The sequence below is a fragment of the Phascolarctos cinereus genome, unplaced genomic scaffold, assembly GCF_003287225.1.
Source record: "Phascolarctos cinereus isolate Bilbo 61053 unplaced genomic scaffold, phaCin_HiC Scaffold_1;HRSCAF=81, whole genome shotgun sequence".
In the NCBI taxonomy this organism is placed as follows: Eukaryota; Metazoa; Chordata; class Mammalia; order Diprotodontia; family Phascolarctidae; genus Phascolarctos; species Phascolarctos cinereus.
In genome coordinates, this window is record NW_027555514.1 from 202,384,143 (window position 1) to 202,405,009 (window position 20,867).

The window sequence follows — 20,867 nt, forward strand, 5'->3', positions numbered from 1 at the left end:
ATAGACAATTAGGGTTGGGTGGGAGACTTAATTCTAAGCAGCCCCAGAGAAACTGAAAAGGAGCTTCAGGAGGAAGCCAAGACTAGAGAAAGACCCTAGGAAGAACTTAGAATTGGGGTGGAGATGGAGAAAGACAAAGAGTCTGGAGCAACAAGAGACAAAGTTTTCAGTAGCAGGGCTGCCCAGACTTCTGGCCACAGCAGAAGAAAAGTTCCAGAGCTGTATCCAAGAAGCCTGGACATAACCAGCATCCAGACAGCCTGGGCCTGAACCTCAACAGGAGACAAGACTAAATAATGCTTTAGGGTGAGGCATAGTCTTAGCCAACATGCTGTGAACCAATTAGGCTCTATCATAGCAAACAGTTATATGGAAGCAAAGTTGAAATTAAGAGCATTACCCCTCCCCCCACAAGCCAGATGCTGAGGCTACAGATACGTGAAAACAACAAATACGAGGAAATATCTTGGAATAAAAAAGCCCAAGGGGTAAATCCCAAAAAAGACAATAGTCCCACCACAAGACCAAGTAGAATCTCAGAGATAAAAATGTTCTGGCAATAAGGATTATAAGAGTACCTGGAAGAAACGAAATGAGAGGTACAACATGAAATAGCTAGGGAGTAAAGAAAGGTAAGAAAAATTGAAGCCTTGGAAAAGACAATAAGAAACTTTGCACAAGAACTGAATTTCCTGGAAATTAAAATGGGTCATACAGAAAATGACTCAAAGAGGCAAAAAGAAATATTTTAATCAAAATATTTAAAAATAAAAGAAAATGTAAGTAATATAATATTAAGTGCAAATCATCTGGGAAAAAAGTAAAAAAAAATAATCTAAGAATCACCAAATTATCTGAAAATCATGACTTTAAAAAAAAACTAGCATACCATATTTTTTTAAAAAGTAAAAATTGCCAAGATATCTTGGAACCATAGCTAAATAAATGCAGAAAGAACCCACTGGTCATCTCTTGAAAGAACCCCTTCCAGAAATATTATAGCCAAAATCCAGAGCATTCAGGCCAAAGAAAAAATACTTCAAGAAACTAGAAAGAAAGCACTCAAGTACCACGGAACCACAGATCAAATCACACAAGACTTGGCAATTGTCATAATGTTTTATTTAAACAGAACAAAAATGATAAAGACTTTCATCCAAAAATTAATAGCAAAACTAAATATAATCCTACTAGGGGGAAATGGACTTTTAATGAAATAAATTTCCAGGTATTTCTGATGAAGTGACCAAAATTGAGTAAATATTTGGAATTGGAAATGCAGGAACTAAGAAGAAAAAAAAAGTGTACACATTTGTTTAACTGGAAGAGATTTTGAGGGGATGAGTTGTTTACATATTAATATGGGAATAAGAAAAAAATAAACTCCTCAGAACCCTCATATCTTCAGGGTCATAGAGAGTGGTAAATATGACAGAGTCTGGATTGTTGGTCTTACAAGAAGGCAGAATGGATAGAGGATTACAGGGAAAGAGGAAGGGGAGGAAAATCACTATCTCAGAGGTGAATAAGATGAAGAATATTTAAACCAGGGTGAAGAGATTGGGGGATAGGCATCCTATGAACCTCATTTGTATCTGAACCAGATAAAAGAAGATTGAACACAGATACTTACACACAACACACACACACACACACACACATGCACACACACACACACATTCCCGATGGTAAATTAAACTCAAAAAGGAAATAGGATGTGACAGAAAAATAGAGTGGAGGGAGGATTTTAAGAGAGAGGGCATTACAAGTAAAGAAAAAGTCTTAAGCAAAACAAACTACCACGTTGCAGAAGAGAAAGTAAAGGGAAGTAAAAGAAAGGAAAGAAAGAAAGGACAAAAACCAGGAATTGGGGATTAAGAAAGGGAAAGAGAAGAGCTGCAACAGAACAAAAATAGGTCATTTCATATATATATATATATATATATATATATATATATATATATATATATATATATGTCTGACAAACTCCCTATCTTTTATCACCACCTGCTTATTTGTAAAGAAGGATACTTAAGAGTAAAGAAAGGGGAAAAAAGTATGAGAAGTCAGTATGGACAGAAATACACAATTAACAAAAACATCCATTGATATTAATGGGATGCCGTCACTCAAAAAATAGGAGACAACAAACTAATTTGGAAAATAGAATCCAACAATATGATGATCATAAGAGACACACTTGAAACATAAAGATTTATAAAAAATTAAAATGAGGAACTGAAGCAAAACGATCACATTTCAGCTGAACTTAAAAAAGCAAGTATGGCAATTACAATTTCATATAAAGCTATAGTAAATAGAGACGTGATCAAAAGAGATTAGCAAGCAAATTATATTATGTTTAAATACATGACAGATAACAAATCAACATCAGGACTTAATCTTTATGCAAGAAATAGTGTGGCACCTATGGAAAAGCTAATAGAATTGGATGGCAAAATAAATAATAAAACTAAAATAGTGGGGCACCTAAACCAATCTAACCAAAAAAAAAAAAAGAAAGAAGCTAAGAATATTAAAAGAACTTTAGAAAAATTAGATTTGATAAATCTCCAACAATTACTGAATGGGAATAGAAAAGAATTTACATACTTCTCAAAGGAGAAATACTAAGCAAATATACATTAATATATCAAATAAAAAGTTTTTGAAGAAAAACTTAGAAATTAATTGAAGTCCAAATAACTTAATTCTAAAGAACTAGTAGGGTAAAGAACAAAGTATAGAAACAATAGAAAATTTTATCCAAGAAAATGAAAATAGTGAGACAATATACCAAAACTTATGTAGGATGTAAAAGTAGTGTTCAGGGAAAATGTTTACCTTTAAAAGACTTCATTAACAAAAGAAAGAAAGAAAGAAACTAAATTCAAATAATGCAACTAAAAACAACTAGAACAAATGAAAATGGCCAACTAAACAATTAAGCAAAATTGTAAAAATCAAAGCAATAAATGTGAAAGAATAAAGTCATTCAAGAAAAAAGCTACAAGCTATTTTTTAAAACTAATAGGAAAGATAAAAAGTAAGGTAATCTAATATTTTAAAAGGAAAATCAAATTGTTCATATAAAATGAAAAATTACAATAATTAAAGAATAAACAAAAGCAACTGCCAGGAACTATTTTGTCCAATTATATGCTAACATATGATAATTTAGAGGAAATGGATGAATGCTAACAAAAAAAAATAATCAAATTAAACAAGGAAGAAATAAATAGTTGATATCAACAAATGTCAGAAAAATTAACTGAATACATAAGTGAACTCTAAAAGAAAATAACTCCAGGACCATATGGATTTACAACTGAGTTTACCAAAGATATATTTTCCCCTAAGGACAGCTTTTACTACATCACACTAGTTTTGGTATGTTGTCTCACTACTTCATTTTCTTTAATAAAATTTTCTATTGTTTCTATACTTTGTTTTTCAGCCTGTCAGTTCTTTAAAATTGTTATTTCAAATATTCAAAAAACCCTATTAATTCCATTAACATGTAAACTTTGCAAAAGAAACAAAATAGGAAAAGAAGGGACTCTTCCAATTTTTTCTATGGTACAAGTATACTTTAATCAGGGGGAAAATAATCAAAGGAAAAACTATAAGCAAATATCCCTAATGAACACTGATGTAAACATTTTATTAGCAAGTAGGCTACAACAACATATTAGAAAGACTATATTTTGGGGCAGGTAGGTGGCACAGTAGATAGAACACTGGCCCTGAAGTCAGGAGGACCTGAGTTCCAATGTGGCTTCAGACCAGCCCCTTGACATTTACTAGCTGTGTGACCCTGGGCAAGTCACCTAACCCCAACTGCCTAAAAACAAAACAAAACAACAAAACAAAACAAAAAGATTATATTTTTGACTAAGTTAGATTTATACTAAGAAATCAGGGTTAACTGAACAGAAAGAAGACTATATTGTATGTAAATAACAAAATAACAATAATGAAAAACATCTGATTTAACAATAGATGTTGAAAAGACCTTTAACAAAATACACTTGTGTCTCCTAAAAAGACTAGAATGTATAGGAATAAATGGACCTTTTCTTAATATAGTGAATAATATCTATCTAAAACCAAAAGCAAACTTTATATGGAATACAGAAACACTAAAGTATTTTTCAATAAAATAAGCAAAGATGCCTATTATTGCCATAATTGCAATGCTAGCTATAACACTAAAACAGGAAAGAAATCTAGAGAATAAGGGTAGGAAAAGAGGAAACAAGAATATTGCTTTTTGAGGATAATTTATATTAAAAACCTTAAAGAATCAACTAAAAGCAATTGAAACAATTAATAAATTAGCAAAATTGAAGACTATAAATCTACTTAAATCATTAGCATTCTGTACAAAACCAAAAATCAATGATAAGAAGAGAAAGAAAAAGACATCCATTAAAAAGTAATATATGTGTGTATACACACACACATAGATATATATACAATTTTGAGAGTCTATCTATTCAGTTACACCCAGAAATTACATGAATACAACTATATAACATTCTTTAAATTTATAACAATAACATTAAATACTAATTACTCATTGGTATGTTAAGCCAATATAACAAAATTATGATACTATATAAATTAACTTATTTATTTAGTCCTTTATGAATGAAACTTCCAAAGGATTATGTTATAGACTTAAGGGGGGGGGAATGAAATTTAAACTGAGATGGAAAAAAGGTCAAAAATCTAAAAGAAAGTAAAGTAAAAAAAAACGGGGAAGAACAGAGACTAGCAGTACCGAATCTCAAACAGTCATCGTTCAAATGATTCGATACTCTTTTAAAAAGACAAAAAGGTCTATCAGTTGAACACATCCACTGCACAATATACAGAAGTAAATGAACACTGTAGCATGCTGTTGTCCAAAACTCCAGTAACTGTGGTAAGGATTCACAATCTATCAAAAACTGCTGAGAAAATTGGAAAGCAGCCTGACAGAAACTAAGCATAGACTAATAATATCTCATACTGCTTGCTAAGCTAAGCACCAAATGGATATAAGACTGGGATATGAAAAGTGACATTAGAAGCAAATTAGAGGAGCAGATAAATCAGATTTATCAATAGGGGAAGGGCTCATAACCAAGCAAATGATAAATATGATCACAGAAGATAAAATGGAGCATTTTGATAGTATAAAATTTAAAAGATTTTGCACAAACAAAACTATTGAATTTAAAATTAGAAGACAAACAGACAATCTTTTCAGTAAGTTTCTCTGATAAAGGTATCATCATACTTAGTCAAATTTATAATTCTGAGCTATTTCCTGGTAGATGAAAAAAAGAATAAGAATAGTTGATTTTCAAAGAAGGAAATCCAAACCATAAATAATGATATGAAAAAATGCTCCAAATTATTAATATGTAGAAAAAGGCAAATTAGAATATTTTGGAATTCCACCTCAGAGCCATCAGATTGACAAAGATGACAAAAAGAAAAAAACTGAGTAATGCTGGAGGGGCTATTGGGTAAACATACACTAATGAACTACTAGTTGAGCTGTGAATTGGTCTAGCAAAATATTCTGTAAAGTAATTTGTAACACTACAGAAAAAGTTACTAAACTGTCCATTCCCTTTGACCAGGTAATACTAGGAAGAAAAGAAATAAGCATTTGATTAAGTGCTCACTATATGCCAGGCATTGTACTAAGAGCTTCACAAATTTAATCTCACTTGATCCTCATAACGGTCCTGGGAGGTAGGTACTATTACTATCCCCAATTTTACAATGGAGGAAACTGTAAGAAATATAAAGTGTCCAGGGTGACACAAGCTAGCATCTGAGGTCATATCTGAACTTGTCTTCCTGACTTCAGGACCAGTGCTCTATCTACTGTACCACTTAGTGGTCTATATAACCTTAAAAAAAAATTAAAGACAGAGGGAACGCACCAAAATGTTTACAACAGATTTTTTCATAGTAGCATAAATACTTGAAACCAAGTGAGTGCCCATATTTGGGAGAATGGCTAAACAAATTATGTTATATGATGGCTGCCTGAGCTGGACACACCTCCTTGAGCTGGAGGGAAGTCAACCACAGGTGCAGCAAGCCAAGGTGACAAGGAGGACAGACAGTTGCCTGCCTAAGGAGGAAGAAAAGAAGAAGAAAGTAAGGTAGCCAGAGAATTCCAGACCACAGGGAGCGCTGGTGCCAAGTGGAGGAGAACGAAGCAAGCAGACATACAGCTGAGCAATCAAAAGAGAAGTGTGCCTTTCCCAAACCAAGGAGGAGGTAAAGCAGCAGTCAGAGAACACCACAAACTCAGAGAGGGCTGCAAGGATGAGCTAGAGGTGCACTTTCTGGTCAGGGGTAACGCCAGTCTCCTGATGTTGCTGTACCACAGACCTCCAGTGGAAAATGTCGGATGTCTCATCTTTATGGCTGGGTTTATGTATTTGGTTTTATCATCAGCCAGGGCCAGCCAGCTCATGACCTTTACTCTCCCCACGCCAAATGTGCCCTAACCAGTGAAGTAGTTAGCTACATAATGACAGAGAAAACCCTAAAGTATCAAGTTGGAAATCAAGTATTTGATCAAAGTTCATCTTTCTTCAACTAATGCATTTCACAAGGTAAAACATTTTCTCCTGTGTTCCATTGTCATGCTATAAAGTCCAGAGACCTCTGCTAAAGATTTCATCCTGAGCTAACCAGAGTTTTCTTGCCTTTTCTTAGGAAAGAAATAGGAGATGTCCTCCTTCACTCTTGAACAGTTAACTATGTCTCCTGTTGGCGTTAAGAAATGTGAGGAAGTAAGTGGCTTTCAACTGTCCAGAGCAGCAGCTCAGAAACGGAAGAGTTCATTGTTACTTGTGAGGAAATGCATGGTTGCTCTATCATCATACCTTGTGGATCAAGGTATATCAACAAGTCCATGTTTAATAAATATTTGATTAACCGGCTACTAAATGGTGCTCCCTGTGCTGATTTTTTGGATTATGACTAAAGAAGGACAGAATTCATTCCTCCTGGTTGTGTTTCTTTGTGTAATGTTGTGGTCTCTTTTTAGTCCACTATTCACTCACTTAAAAAAAGCCTTTAAAATGATCTTTTATGGTGATTCTTTAAGAAGTACCTTGAGATAGTGAAGTATGTATTCAGTGCCTATCAGAGAGAAACACCTCTCATTATGAGCTGGGTGAAAGATGATGAACTTTTGCTCCTCATCAACCTTATGCAAATGCTGGCTCCTACTGATGTTCAGTTCTGTTCTGAACAGTGTCAAGATATGTCCCTGCTCACCCAAGAGTAAGCAAGGCTGGCAGGTCTGCAGACAAAAGGCAAGGGGAAGGCCAAAGCCAAAAACAGGCACTTGGACTATGTTGAATCATGGTTCAGGGGATCTAGATGATGAGAAAGGGAGCCAGCCCCACAACCCACACAAACTCTGCTTGTGTAATCTAAGTTTGCTAATGCTGGCATTGTCCAACTAGGAAAATGGCATAGCCCTTTTCTTCATGATATGTGTTAGGTTGTCTTGCCTTGCTACAGCAACCAGTGGTAAAACCATTTCTTCTTCTACACTATCTAGACCCGTTTCAGATCCCTTTCAGTTCTGTTGCTCTCCAGGGTATTCACACTGGTGTTACTCCTGCTCATATACCATGCCATGTATACAGTAAATGCCAACCAGTGAATTTTTATGCATCTTTTTCCATTTTTTTGTGCTTCCTTGACCAAGTGATGACCAAGTGGTCATCTCTTTTTTCATGAAACTCTTGTAGCACTCTCACTTCTTTTTCCAACTTTTTCTACCTCTCTTATTTTATTTTTAAAATCCTTTTTGAGCTATTCCAGGCAGAGTTTTGGGGACTGAGGCTAATTCATATTTCTCTTTGAGCCTTTGCTTGTAGGTATTTTGACACTGTCATCCTCTTCTCAGTTTGTGTTTTGATCTTCCCTGTGGCCATAGTAGCTTTCTGTGGTCAAGGCTTTGTTGTTATTATATTATTGTTGTTTTTGCTCTTCTTCAAGCCTATTTCATGACTATTAAAGTTGAGCTCTGCTCCCAGGGTAAAGGAAACACTGTCCCAAGCTTCTTGCTCCAAGGGTCAGGGTCACTGACTTGATGCACAGGGGCCTCTAGAGCTGGTAGCTCACGTGTTGCATGGAGATATCTAGGGCTGGTGGCTTACCTGTTGCATGAGGGGAATCTGGGGCTGGTTGCTCACCAGTTTTGCTGGGGGTTCTGGGGCTGGTTGCTCACTTGCTGTGCTGAAGCTAGAGGCCTCACAACTGGCCTGCTGAGCCAAGACTGAGGGGCCTTAGTTGTGGATCTGTTCTGGGGCTAGGGGCCTCCCTCTGGCTTGCCTGGAAATTGCTGCACTGGGCTGCACTCCCCTTTCACCCCAGTGAGAAAGACCTTTCTTGTGTTCCTTCTAAGTTATTTTGTGCTGGAAAATGGTTTCACTCCTAGCCTTTTGTGGTTCTGTTGCTCCAGAATTTGTTTTTAGGCTTGATGTAAAGATGTTTTGAAGGAAATTGGGAAGAGCTCAGGCAACTTCCTTCCTTTTCTATGCCATCTTGGCTCTGCCTCACCATACTTAATGCTTAGGTTTTTGTTGTTCCTGTTGTTTGCTCATTTTTCATTCTATTTTTTGATTTTGAACTTTATGTTAAAATCGGGCTCTGCTCCTAGGTGGAGTGTCCCAAGCTTCAGGTTTGGGTTTTGTGTGTGTGTGTGTGTGTGTGTGTGTGTGTGTGTGTGTGTGTGTGTGTGCGAGTGTGCACACATGCACGTGCTACTGTTTTTTTCCTAGCTGGTTCTGGTGATCTGTAAGTTTTCACTTACTTGCAGGTGCTATGATCTAAGAAGAGTGGTCAGCGCTCTTCTGGCCTATGCTTTGGCCTTTGAGTAACCTCAAGCATTCTTTTCCTTCCAGGAACTGTGATCAGGAGTGCTCTTTCTTGCCCTGGAACTAGGACTCTGAACTTGATGTGAGTAATGCAACAGAATACTGCTCCTAGTACAAGAAAAAGGTCCCCAGTAATCAACTTCTGACTGGTTGTCTGAGGCATTTACTGTTTGCAGGTTATGAATTCTGGAAGCTTCCTTAGCTGTTGTCAAATCAATTGCTTTCAAGGAATGCTGCTGGGTTGGCCAACATGGCCTCCACTAGTTCAGCCTGTGCTAGACTGTGCCCTACTCTCACCCCAGTGATGGATTAAAAATTAATAGGAAACTAAATCATCTAATCCTAAAAAATGAGTGGGATCAAACGACAAATAATAGAAGCAATCAGCAATTTCATCAAAGAGAATGACAATAATGAGACAACATACCAAAATTTATGAGATGTAGCCAAAGCAATACTTAGGGGAAATTTTATATCTCTAAATGCTTACATCAACAAAATAGAGAAAGATCAGATCAATGAATTATGCATGCAACTAAAAAAGCAGGAAAAAGAACAAATTAAAAATCCCCAATTAAACACCAAATTAAAAATCCTGAAAATCAAAGGAGAGATTAATAAAAAGTAAGAAAACTCTTGAACTAATAAACAAAACTAAGAGCTGGTTTGATAAAAAAAAAAAAAAAGCAAGACAGATAAATCTTTGGTTAATTTGACTTTATAAAAAAGAAAGAAGAAAACTAAATTACCAGGATCAAAGATGAAAGGGTGAATTCACCACCAATGAAGAAGAAATTAAAACAATAATTATGAGCTATTTTGCCTAACTGTATGCCAATAAATCTGACAATCTAAATGAAATGGATGAATATTTACAAAAATATAAATTACCTAGATTAACAGAAGAAGAAATAAAATATTTAAATAAACTGATTTTGGAAAAAAGAAATTGAACAAGCCATCAATGAACTGCTTAAGAAAAAATCTCCAGGGCCAAATGGATTTACAAGTGAATTTTACTAAATATTTAAAGAATAATTAATTCAAATACTATACAAACTATTTGGAAAAATAGGCAAAGAAAGAGTCCCATCAAGTTCCTTATATGACACAAATATGGTCCTGATACCTAAACCAGGAAGAGCCAAAACATAGAAAGAAAATAATAGACCAATTTCCCTATGAATGTTGATCCAAAAATTTTAGATAAAATATCAGAAAAGAGATTACAGAAATTTATCTCCAGGATAATACACTATGATTAGGTGATATTTTTAGCTGGAATGTAGGGCTGGTTCAATACCAGGAAAACTATCAACACAATTGACCATATCATTTTTAAAAAATCACATTATTTGAATAGATGAAGAAAAATCCTTGACAAAATACAAAACTCATTCCTATGAAAAACACTACAGAGCATAGGAATAAAGGGAGCTTATCTTAAAATGACAATTAGTAACTATCTAAAATCATCAGCAAACATTATACGTAATGAGAATAAGCTAGAAGCTTTCTAAATACAATCAGAGGTGAAACAAGGATGTCCATTATCACCACTATTATTTAATATTGTACTAGAAATGTTAGTTATAGCAATAAGAAATGAAAAGAAAAATAAATTGAAGGAATTAGAGTAGGCAGTGAGGAAATCAAACAATCACTCTTTGCAGATGATATGATAGTATACATAGAGAATCATAGAGAATGAATTTCAAAATGACTTTAAAGAAGTAACAAATTTAGCAAAGTTGAAGGTTGTAAAATAAACCCAAATAAATCATCAGCATTTCTACTTATTACCAACAAACTCCAGCATCAAGAGATAGAAAGAGAAATTCCATTTAAAATAACTGTAAATGGTATAAAATACTTTGGAGTGTATCTGCCAAGAGAACCTCAGGAGCTATAGGAACACAATTATAAAACCCTTTTCACACAAATAAAATCAGATCTAAACAATGAGGAAAATACCAATTGCTCATGGGTATGCCAAGCCAATATGATAAATACGACAATTCTGCCTAATTTATTTATTCAGTGCCATACCAATCAAGCTACCAAAAAAGTATTTTTGATAGAACTAAGAAAAATAATAAGAAAATTCATTTGAAAGAAGAAAAGGTCAAGAATATCAATATGAAAAAATGTAAAGGAAGATGGCCTAGACACACCAGAACACAAACTTTATTATAAAGGGGTGTCATCAAAACTGTCTGGTACTGGCCCAGAAATAGAGTGGTGGATCTGTGGAACAGATTATGTATACAAGTAGTAAATGACCACAGAAATCTAGTGTTTCATAAATGCAAAGAACCAAGCTTCTGGGACAAGAACTCAGTATTTGACAAAAACTGCTGGAAAAATTAGAAAACAACATAGCAGAAACTAGGTATACACTAATATCTTATACTGTATACCAAGATAAGGTAAAAATGGATACATGATTTAGACATAAAGGATGATACTACAAACAAATTACTAGAGAAAGGAATAGTTTACCTGTCAGGTCTATGGAGATGGGAAGAATTTATATCCAAACAAAAAAGAGAGCACCACGAGATGTAAAATGGATGATTTTGATTAAATTAAATTAAAAAGGTTTTGCACAAATAAAACCTATGCAACCAAGGTTATAAGGAAAGCAGAAAGCTGGGAAAAAAATTTGAGAACAAGTAACTCTGATAAAGACTTCATTTATCAAATACATAGAGAACTGAGTCATATTTAAAGAAGACAAATTATTTGTCAATCAATAAATCATCAAAAGATAGGAATATTTTTCAGGCAAAGATATCAAATCTTCCTATAGTCATATTTTCATATGCTCTAAATCACACTGATTAGAAAAATGTGAATTAAAACAACTCTAAGCTACCACCACACACCTATGAGATTGGCTAATATGACAGAAAAACAAAATGACAGATGTTGGAAGTGATGTGGGAAATATGGGACATTAATGCACTGTTGATAGAGCTGTGAACTGATTCCACAATTCTGGAGAGAAATTTGAACTATGCCCAAAGGGCAACCAAACTATGCATATCCTGTGATAAAGCAATACAACTACTATGTCTGTATTGCAAAGAGATTATAAAAAAGGGAAAAGTACCTACATGTACAAAAACATTTATGGCAGCTCTTTTTGTGGTGGCAAAAAAATGGAAATTGAGGGGATGTCCACCAATTGGGGAATGGGTGAACAAGTTGTGGTGTATGAATGTAATGGAATAATAAATAAAGAGCAGACAGATTTCAGAAAAATCTGGAAAGACTTATATGAACTGATCTAAAGTGAAGTGAAAAGAACCAGGAGAACATTGTACATAGCAACAGCAAAGTTGTGCAATAATTAACCATGATTGATTTAGCTCTTCTCAGCAATACAATGCAAGCAACAATTTCCTTTTTTTCTTTGCTTGTTGGTGAGGCAATTGGGCTTAAGTCACTTACCCAGGGTCACACAGCTAATAAGTGTCAAGAGTTCGAAGCCACATTTGAACTCAGGTCCTCTTGACTCCAAGGCCAGAGTTCTATCCACTGTGCCACCTAGCTTCCCCCTCAGCAATACAATGAACAAAGACAATTTCAAAAGACTTGTGAAGGTTTTCTATTCACATAGAAGAAGGAACTGATGGAGCCTGAATGCAGATCAAGGCATATCATTTTCATTTTTTTTCATTTTTTCCCTTTTTTTTGTTTCTTCTTTCATAATACGACTAGAATGGAAATATGTTTTACATGATTATACATATAGAACCCATATCAAGTTGCTTATCATCTTAAGGAAAGGAAAGAATAAGAAGGGGGAGAAGAAAATTTGAAATGCAATTTTTAAAAAATTAATGTCAAAAATGTTTTTACATGTAATTTGAAAAAATAAAACATTATTAAAATTAAAATTAAAAAATTTTAAAAAGAAAGTTACTATGGTGAAAAGGAAAATCAAATCCCAACTGAGAACACAATAAAATCAAAGCAGCTCAAAGACTCAAAGAAAAATGTAAATTGGTTTCGGGCCTTGGAAGAGGTCAAAAAGGATTTAAAAAATCAGCTAAGAGGGGATAAAATGAGGGGCAGGCAGAGATGAGGATAATGCAAGAAAATCATGAAAAAAAAGAGTCAAAAGCTTGGTAAAGGAAGCACAAAAATAAAACAATGAAGAAACTAACACTTTAAAAAACAGAACAGGACAAATGGTAAAAAAAAAGGTACAAAAATCAACTGAAGGGAAAAGGAAACTCCTTAAAAAGCAGAATTAGCTAATTGCAAAAAAAAAGATACAAAAATTTACTGAAGAGAAGAACTCTTTAAAAAGCAGAATTGGCCAAATGGAAAAGGAGGTATAAAAACTCACTGAAGAAAATAATTCCTTAAAAATTAGAATTTGGCCAGTGGGAGCCAATGACTACATAAGACATCAAGAAACAATACAAAATGAAAAGAATAAAAAAAGAAAGACAACATGAACTATCTCAATGTGAAAACAAATGACCTAAAAATAGATTGAGGAGAGATAAATAATTATTGGACTGCCTGAAACCCATAACAAAAAAAAAAGAGCCTAGACATAATCTTTCAAGAATTTATCAAGGAAAAATTCCTTTATATCCTAGAACAAGAGGTTAAAAAAGAAATTGAAAAAATCCACAGATGACTTCCTGAGATTTCAAAATAAAAACTCCCAGGAATATTAATACCAAATTCCAGAGCTTCCAGGTCTAAGAGAAAATATTACAAGAAGAGACAATTCAAATATGTGGAGCCATAGTCAGGATCACAGAAGATTTAGTAGCTTCTACATTAAGTAATCAGAGGACTCAGAATATGATATTCTGTGGGACAAAGGAGCTAGAGTGCAATCAAGAATCACCTTACCAAGCAAAACTGAGTATAATCCTCCAAGAGGAAAAATGGATATTTAATGAAATAGAAGACTTTTAACCATTCCTGATGAAAAGACTAGAGCTGAATAGAAAAACTGACTGTTACATACAAGACTCAAGAGAAGTATAAAAAGGTAAATACAAAATCTCTTTCAGAAATATCATAAAGTCTTCAATAAGGTGAAACTCTTTACACTCCTAAATGGGAACATGATATTTATAGCTCCTAAGTTATTTGTAGCTCCTAAATTATTAGGGCAGTTAGAAATAGTGTATAGAGAGCCATGGCTGTGAGTTGACTATGATAGGATGATATCTAAAAAATAAAATAAAATAAAGGGTGAGAAGAAAGGATGCACTGAGAGAAGGGGGGGAGAGAGAGGAAAATGGAAGATTAAAAAGAGTTTTTACAGTGAATGGGGAAAATGGGGGGAGTGGCTGTCAATGCTTGGACCTTACTCTAATTGTGAATTGGCTCAAAGAAGAAATAACATACATACTCAGTTGGGTATGGAAATTTATCTTACTCAATAGGGAAATAGTAAAGGAGTGGCATAAGAGAAGGGAAGGGGGGGGCTGATAGAAGGGAGGTAGATTTGGGCAGGAAGTGGTCAGAAGCAAAACACTTGTGAGGAAGAAGAGGGTGAAAGAAGTGAGAGGAGGATAAACAAGAAAAAAAAGCAGGATCAAGGGAAACAAACAGTAATGCTAACTATGAAGCTGTATATGATGAAGTCAGAAATAAAACAGAAGTAGACAGCAGAGAAGATTAAAAACAAGAATCTTAGAATATGTTGTTTAGAAGACATACATTTCATAACGAGCAGCCAGATTTCAGGAAAACTTGGAAAGACTTATATGAATTGATGCTGAGTGAAGTGAGCAGAACCAGGAGGACATTGTACACAGTAACAGCAACATTGTGCCATGATCAGCTTTGACAGACTTAGCTCTTCCCAGGAATACTACGATGGAAGACAATTCCAAAAGACTCATGATGGAAAATGTTCTTTGCATCCAGAGAAAGAACTATGGAGTCTGAATGCAGATAGAAGCATACTATTTTCTTTTTCTTTCTCATGGTGTTGCCCTTTTGCTCTGATTCTTCTTTCACCACATGACTAATGTGGAAATATGCTTAATATGATCATATATGAATAACTTATATAAGATTACTTGCCATCTTGGGGAGGAAAAAGAGGAATAGAAGTGTAGGACAGAAGGAAGAAGAAAGAAAATTTGGGACTCAAAATCTTATAAAAGTAAATGTCAAAAACTATCTTTACAGGTAATTGGAAAAAAATATTAAGTGGGAAAAAATTTTTTAAAAGACACATTTCAAGTAGAAAGACACACAGAGAGTTAAACATTTGGAGTAGAATCTATCATGGTTCAGCTGAAGTTAAAAAAAACAGGTAATATTAATGATGTCAGACAAAGAAAAGCAAAAAAGGGGGGGGGGACAGAGCCAAGATGGCAGAGTAAAAGCAGATACTTGCTTGAGCTCTCCTCCAAACCCCTCCAAACACCTGTAAAAAATGGCTCTAAACAAATTCTAGAGCAGCAGAACCCACAAAAAGACAGAGTGAAACAAATTTCCAGCCCAAGACAACCTGGATGGTTGATGGAAAAGGTCTGTTGCACAGGGCTGGGAGAGAAGTGCAGTTTATCATGGGCCATGCAGGCAAAGACCAGGCCTCAGCGAACCTGAAGCAGGCCTCAGGGGACTGAATCACTAGCAGTTGTAGCAGTTTCCAGACTTCTCAACCCACTAATGCCACAGGCAACTTAGAAGGTCAGTAAGAAAGGAGAGATAATTTAAAAATTATTGGACTACCTGAAAGCTAGGGTCAAAAAGAAGAGCCTAAACAGCATTTTTCAAGAAATTATCAAGGAAAACTGCCCTGATATTCTAGAACCAGAGAGTAAAATAGAAATGGAAAGAATCCACCAATCACCTCCTGAAAGAGATTCTCTAAAGAAAACTCCTAGGAATATTATAGCCAAATTCCAGAGTTACCAGGTCAAGGAGAAAATATTTCATGCAGTCAGAAAGAAACAATTCAAGTATTGTGGAAACACAATCAGGATAACACAAGATTTAGAAGCTTCTACATGAAGGGATTAGAAGGCTTGGAATATGATATTCTGGAGGTCAAAGGAACTAGGATTACAACCAAGAATCACCTATCCAGCAAAACTGAGTATAATTCTTCAGGGGAAAAATGGATATTCAACGAAATAGATGATTTTCAAGCACTCCTGATGAAAAGACCAGAGCTGTATAGAAATTTTGACTTTCAAATACAAGACTCAAGAAAAGGTAAATAGGAAAGAGAAATCATAAGACATTTATTGAAGTTGAACTATTTACATTTCTACATGGAAAGATGATATTTGTAACTCATGAGACCTTTGTCAGTATTAAGTTATTAGAAGGGGGGGATTATATATATATATATATATATATATATATATATATATATATATATATATATATATATAGACAGAGCACAGGGTGAGTTGGAGTTGAAGGGATGATATCTAAAAAATAAAATTAAGGGGTGAGAGAGGATTCTACTGGGAGAAGGAGAAAAGGAGAGATAGAATGGAGTAAATTATCTCACATAAAACAGACAAGAAAATGCTTTTACAGTGGAGGGAAAGCAGGAGGTGAGAGGGAATCAGTGAATCTTACTCTCATTGGATGTGGCTTAAGGAGGGAATATAATACACAATTGATTGGGTATGGAATTCTATCTTACCCTTCAGGAAAATAGGGAGGAAGGGGATAAGAGATGGGGTGGGGGGGAATGATAGAGCGCAGGGTAGATTGGGAGAGAGGGTAATCAGAAGCAAAAACTTTTGAGGAGGGGCAGGGTCAAAGGAGAGAACAGAATAAATGGTGGGTGGGATAGGATGAAGTGAATTATAAGTTTTTCACAATATGACTGTTATGGAAGTGTTTTGCATGACTATACATGTATAACTTGTATTGAGTTGCTTGCCTTCTCAATGAGGTTGGGTGGAGAAGGAAGAAGGGAAGGAATTTGGAACCCAAAGTTTTAAAAACAAATGTTAAAAATTGTTTTTACATGCAACTGAGAAATAAGATATACAGGCAATGGGGTATAGAAATCTATCCTACTCTACTGGAAAATAGAAGGGGAAGGGGATAAGATTGGGGGGGTGAAAGAAGGGAAGGCAGATTGGGGGAAGGAATATTCAGAATGCACGCCGTCTTGGAAGGGGGGAAGAGAAAAATGGGGAGAAACTTTGGAACTCAAAATCTTCTGGAAGTGAATGTTGAAAACTAAAAATAAATAAATTAATTTTAAAAAAAGAAAAAGAAAAAAATGGGTCTAATTATAAGAGATAAGGAAAAAACTACAATCTCATGAAGAGGTATCGCAATCATTAAAGTAATATCAATATGAAATATATATGCACCAAATGGTACATCATCTAAAATTTTAAAGAACTTAAATTCAGTTACAGGAGAAAATAGACAATAAAGCTACACTAGTTGGGGACCTTAACTTTCCCCTCTTAGAACTGGATAATTCTCACCAAAAATTAAACAAGTAAGAAGTTAAGGAGATGAATAAAATTTCAGAAAATTTAGACATGATAGATGCTGGGGAAAATTTAATGGGAAAAGAGAAGAACATAGCTTTTTCCTCAGTGGTTATAAGGCACTTCTCCCCCTCCCCCCCCCAAATGGCCATGCTTTAAGGCAGACCTGCACAACTTGGCAGTAGATATGGAATGAAATTAAAAACAGGCTAAACTTCTTCAGGCCCCAGGTAGACTAGAGATAGACTGATGATGGTTGGTTGCCGTGGGTCATGTGACAAACAGTAGAGAGTACACAGTGGCAACCCTACATTTTTTGCAGGCCTCCAGAAATCTTTTGGTGGGCTGCAAGTAGCCCTGAGGGCTGTATGTTGCACAGGACTGCTTCAGGACATAAAAACCTGACAACCAAATACAGAAAAGCAGAAATACTAAAAGCATCCTTTTCAGGTCATAAGGGAATAAAAAATACATTCAATAAAAGGCTATGGAAAGACAGATAAAAATTAATTGGAAACTAAATAATCTAATCCTAAAGAATGAGTGAGTCAAAGAATAAATCATAGAAAAAATAAATAATTGTATTAAAGATTATGACAACAATGAGACAACACACCAATATTTGTGTAGTGCAGCTAAAGCAGTACTTAAAGGAAAATTTATGTCTCTAAACACTTACATCAATAAAACAGAGAAAGAGCAGATCAGTGAATTGTATGTGTGAATAAAAAAAATCTTCAGTTAAACACCTAGTTGGAAACCCAGAAAATCCAAGGGGAGATTAATTAAATTGAAAGTAAGAAAAACACTGAATTAATAAATAAAACTGAGGTAGTTTTTTATAAAAATCAATAAAATTGGTAAAAATGATGCTGAATGAAGTGAGCAGCACCAGGAGAATGTTGTACACAGTAACAGCCACATTGTGTGATGACTAACTTCAATAGACTTGGCTCTTCTCAGCAATGTAAGGATCTAAGACATCTCCAAAAGTCTCATGATGGAAAATGCTATCTACATTCAGAGAAAGAACTATGGAGTTTGAATGCAATTTAAAGCATACTGTTTGCTCTTTTTTTCCTTCTGTTTTGTTTTGTTTCTTCTTTCTTGTGTTTTCTCCTATTGGTTCTAACTCTTCTTTACAACATGACTAATGTGAAAATATGTTTAATAGGAATGTACATGTAGCACCTATATCAGATTGCATGCCGTCTTGGGGAGGGAGGTGTGAAGGGAGGGGAGAAAATTTAAAACTCAAAAACTTATCGAAGCGATTGTTGAAAACTAAAAATAAATTAATTAACTTTTATAAGAAAGGCTATAAAACTGTGCACACCTTTTCATCCAGCAATACCATTACTAGGTCTGTAATCCCAAAGAAGTAAAAAAGGAAGAAAAATACATGTGCAAAAAATATATATAGCATCTCTTTTTGTGGTGACAAAGAATTGGAAATTGAGAGGACCCTCATTAACTGGGGAATGGCTGAAGAAATTCATGTATATAATTGTAATGGAATTCTCTTGTGCCTTAAAAAATAACAAGCAAGCTGGTTTCAGAAAAACCTAGAGAGACTTACATGTACTGATACAAAGTGATATGAACAGAACCAGGAGAACAATGTATATAGTAACGTCAACATTGTAGGATGATTAACTGTGAATGATGTACCTAGTCTCAGCAATACAATGATCTGACACAATTCCAAAGGGCTCATGATGGAAAATGCTACCCACCTCCACATAAAGAACTAATGGACACTGAATGCAGATTGAAGCACACTTTTTTTTTTTTACTTTACTTCTCTTGGTTTTGTTGTTCTTTTTGCAATATGGCTGATGTGGAAATATATTTTGCTGACTACACATGTAATAATCTATAACAAAGTAACTGACTTATCAAGGAAGGGTGAGAGAGGGAATTTGGAACTCAAAAATTACAAAAGAAAGTTAAAAATGTTTTTACAGGTATTTGAGAAAAAATAAAATAACATTCTCTGAATGTTAAGAAAAAGTAAATGACATCAATGTGTAGTCATTAAAAATGTCATTTGCATAATTTGCATAATGCACAACTTCTTTGACTAAATGGAAGCAATATAATAAACATTTATTGAATATCTATAATATACATACGTATCAGATACTGGTTTTTGATGTCACTTCTAAACTTCACTTGTGTCAGTAAGTTTAAGCCACAGGCCAAAAGTTCTTAAATTGAGGATCACCAGTTGCTTGAATTTTTAATGACAAGCCAAATTTCAGGTTCCATAAATATTTATCTTCAAGGTTAGACTCATCTCACATCTTTTCATTTGATCATGTTATTTCTTCCTGTATTTCTTTAAAACTATATAACTAATAATCAGTGTATAAAATTAGTATCAGAGAAATGTAGATACAAGAAAAATCCAAATTAATAAGCTTGATTTTTACCATTTATCATGATACTGTTTTAGCCAAGAATTTGTTGTAAGAAAAAAAGCAGCATTATGATCATATAGAACATTAATAATTTTTTTCCTATTGTATCATTTCCTCTGCTATTACTTGAATACAGTAATATGAAAGTTACCCTCACAATGAATCTAACTCCCAAATCATTAAATTTTTACTTTTCAAAAGAAGATAACTGACCAGAGGAATTCATCATTTAATTTTTATAACAGTAAATTGTTAGGCTGTATCAATTTCTCCTGCATGAGCCATCAAATTATACAACTTCTCTCTACTATTACACATTTCAATAAAATTTCATTAATCATTCTTTTTCAAGGAAAAACAGTTGAGAATTTTGACTCCTTAAATTAAATAAAAGTCAAATTGTTTGACAAAACATCTTACAGTGATGAGATAAATATACAGGGAGAATTATTTTTTACCTATACTAAATATGACTAATCAGTTGGAAGTCAGGGACTAGACTGAAAGAATGAGCAAAAAAAATTGCATTTTAAAAACCTATAATGATGACAGGAACGCTCAAAACAAAACCCAAAAACCGTCAGCAAAATTGACCATATCAGTAACAAAACCAACAGAATAACATGATTATCTGAAAAGGCCTTTGACAAAATACAACAGCCATTCCTATAAAAACACTAAAGAGCACTGGAATAAATGGAACTTAGAATGATAAATAATATTTATCTAAAACCATCAGCAAGCATAATCTGTAATGGGGATAAGTTAGAAGCCTTTTGAATACAATTGGGGTGAAGCAAAGATGTCCATTAGCACCACTATTATTCAATATTAGCTACAGCAGTAGGAGAAAAAAAATTGAAGGAATTAGAACAGACAATAAGGAAATAAAACTATTACTCTGCAGATGATATTGAGTGAGACAATGCAAACAGTGTGAGATCTCTCAGATGGACTGAGTGTAAAAGTTTTGTAGACTGTTACAAACTCAAGGTTGGTTAGCTAGCCTGAATAGGCCCAAGTTTCAAGTTCCTAAAAAACACACGATCTGTACTGTTACATTAGTA

At 34.4% G+C, this 20,867-nt stretch overlaps 1 protein-coding gene and 1 pseudogene across 1 annotated transcript in view; one reads left to right on the forward strand and one right to left on the reverse strand.

Moving 5' to 3' along the window:
- Positions 1 to 20,867, reverse strand: part of SLC2A13 (solute carrier family 2 member 13) — a 224,377-nt gene that overhangs the window by 193,032 nt on the left and 10,478 nt on the right. The gene's annotated exons all lie outside the window — the stretch shown is intronic.
- LOC144456925 (polynucleotide 5'-hydroxyl-kinase NOL9-like) lies at positions 4,173 to 7,770 on the forward strand (annotated as a pseudogene).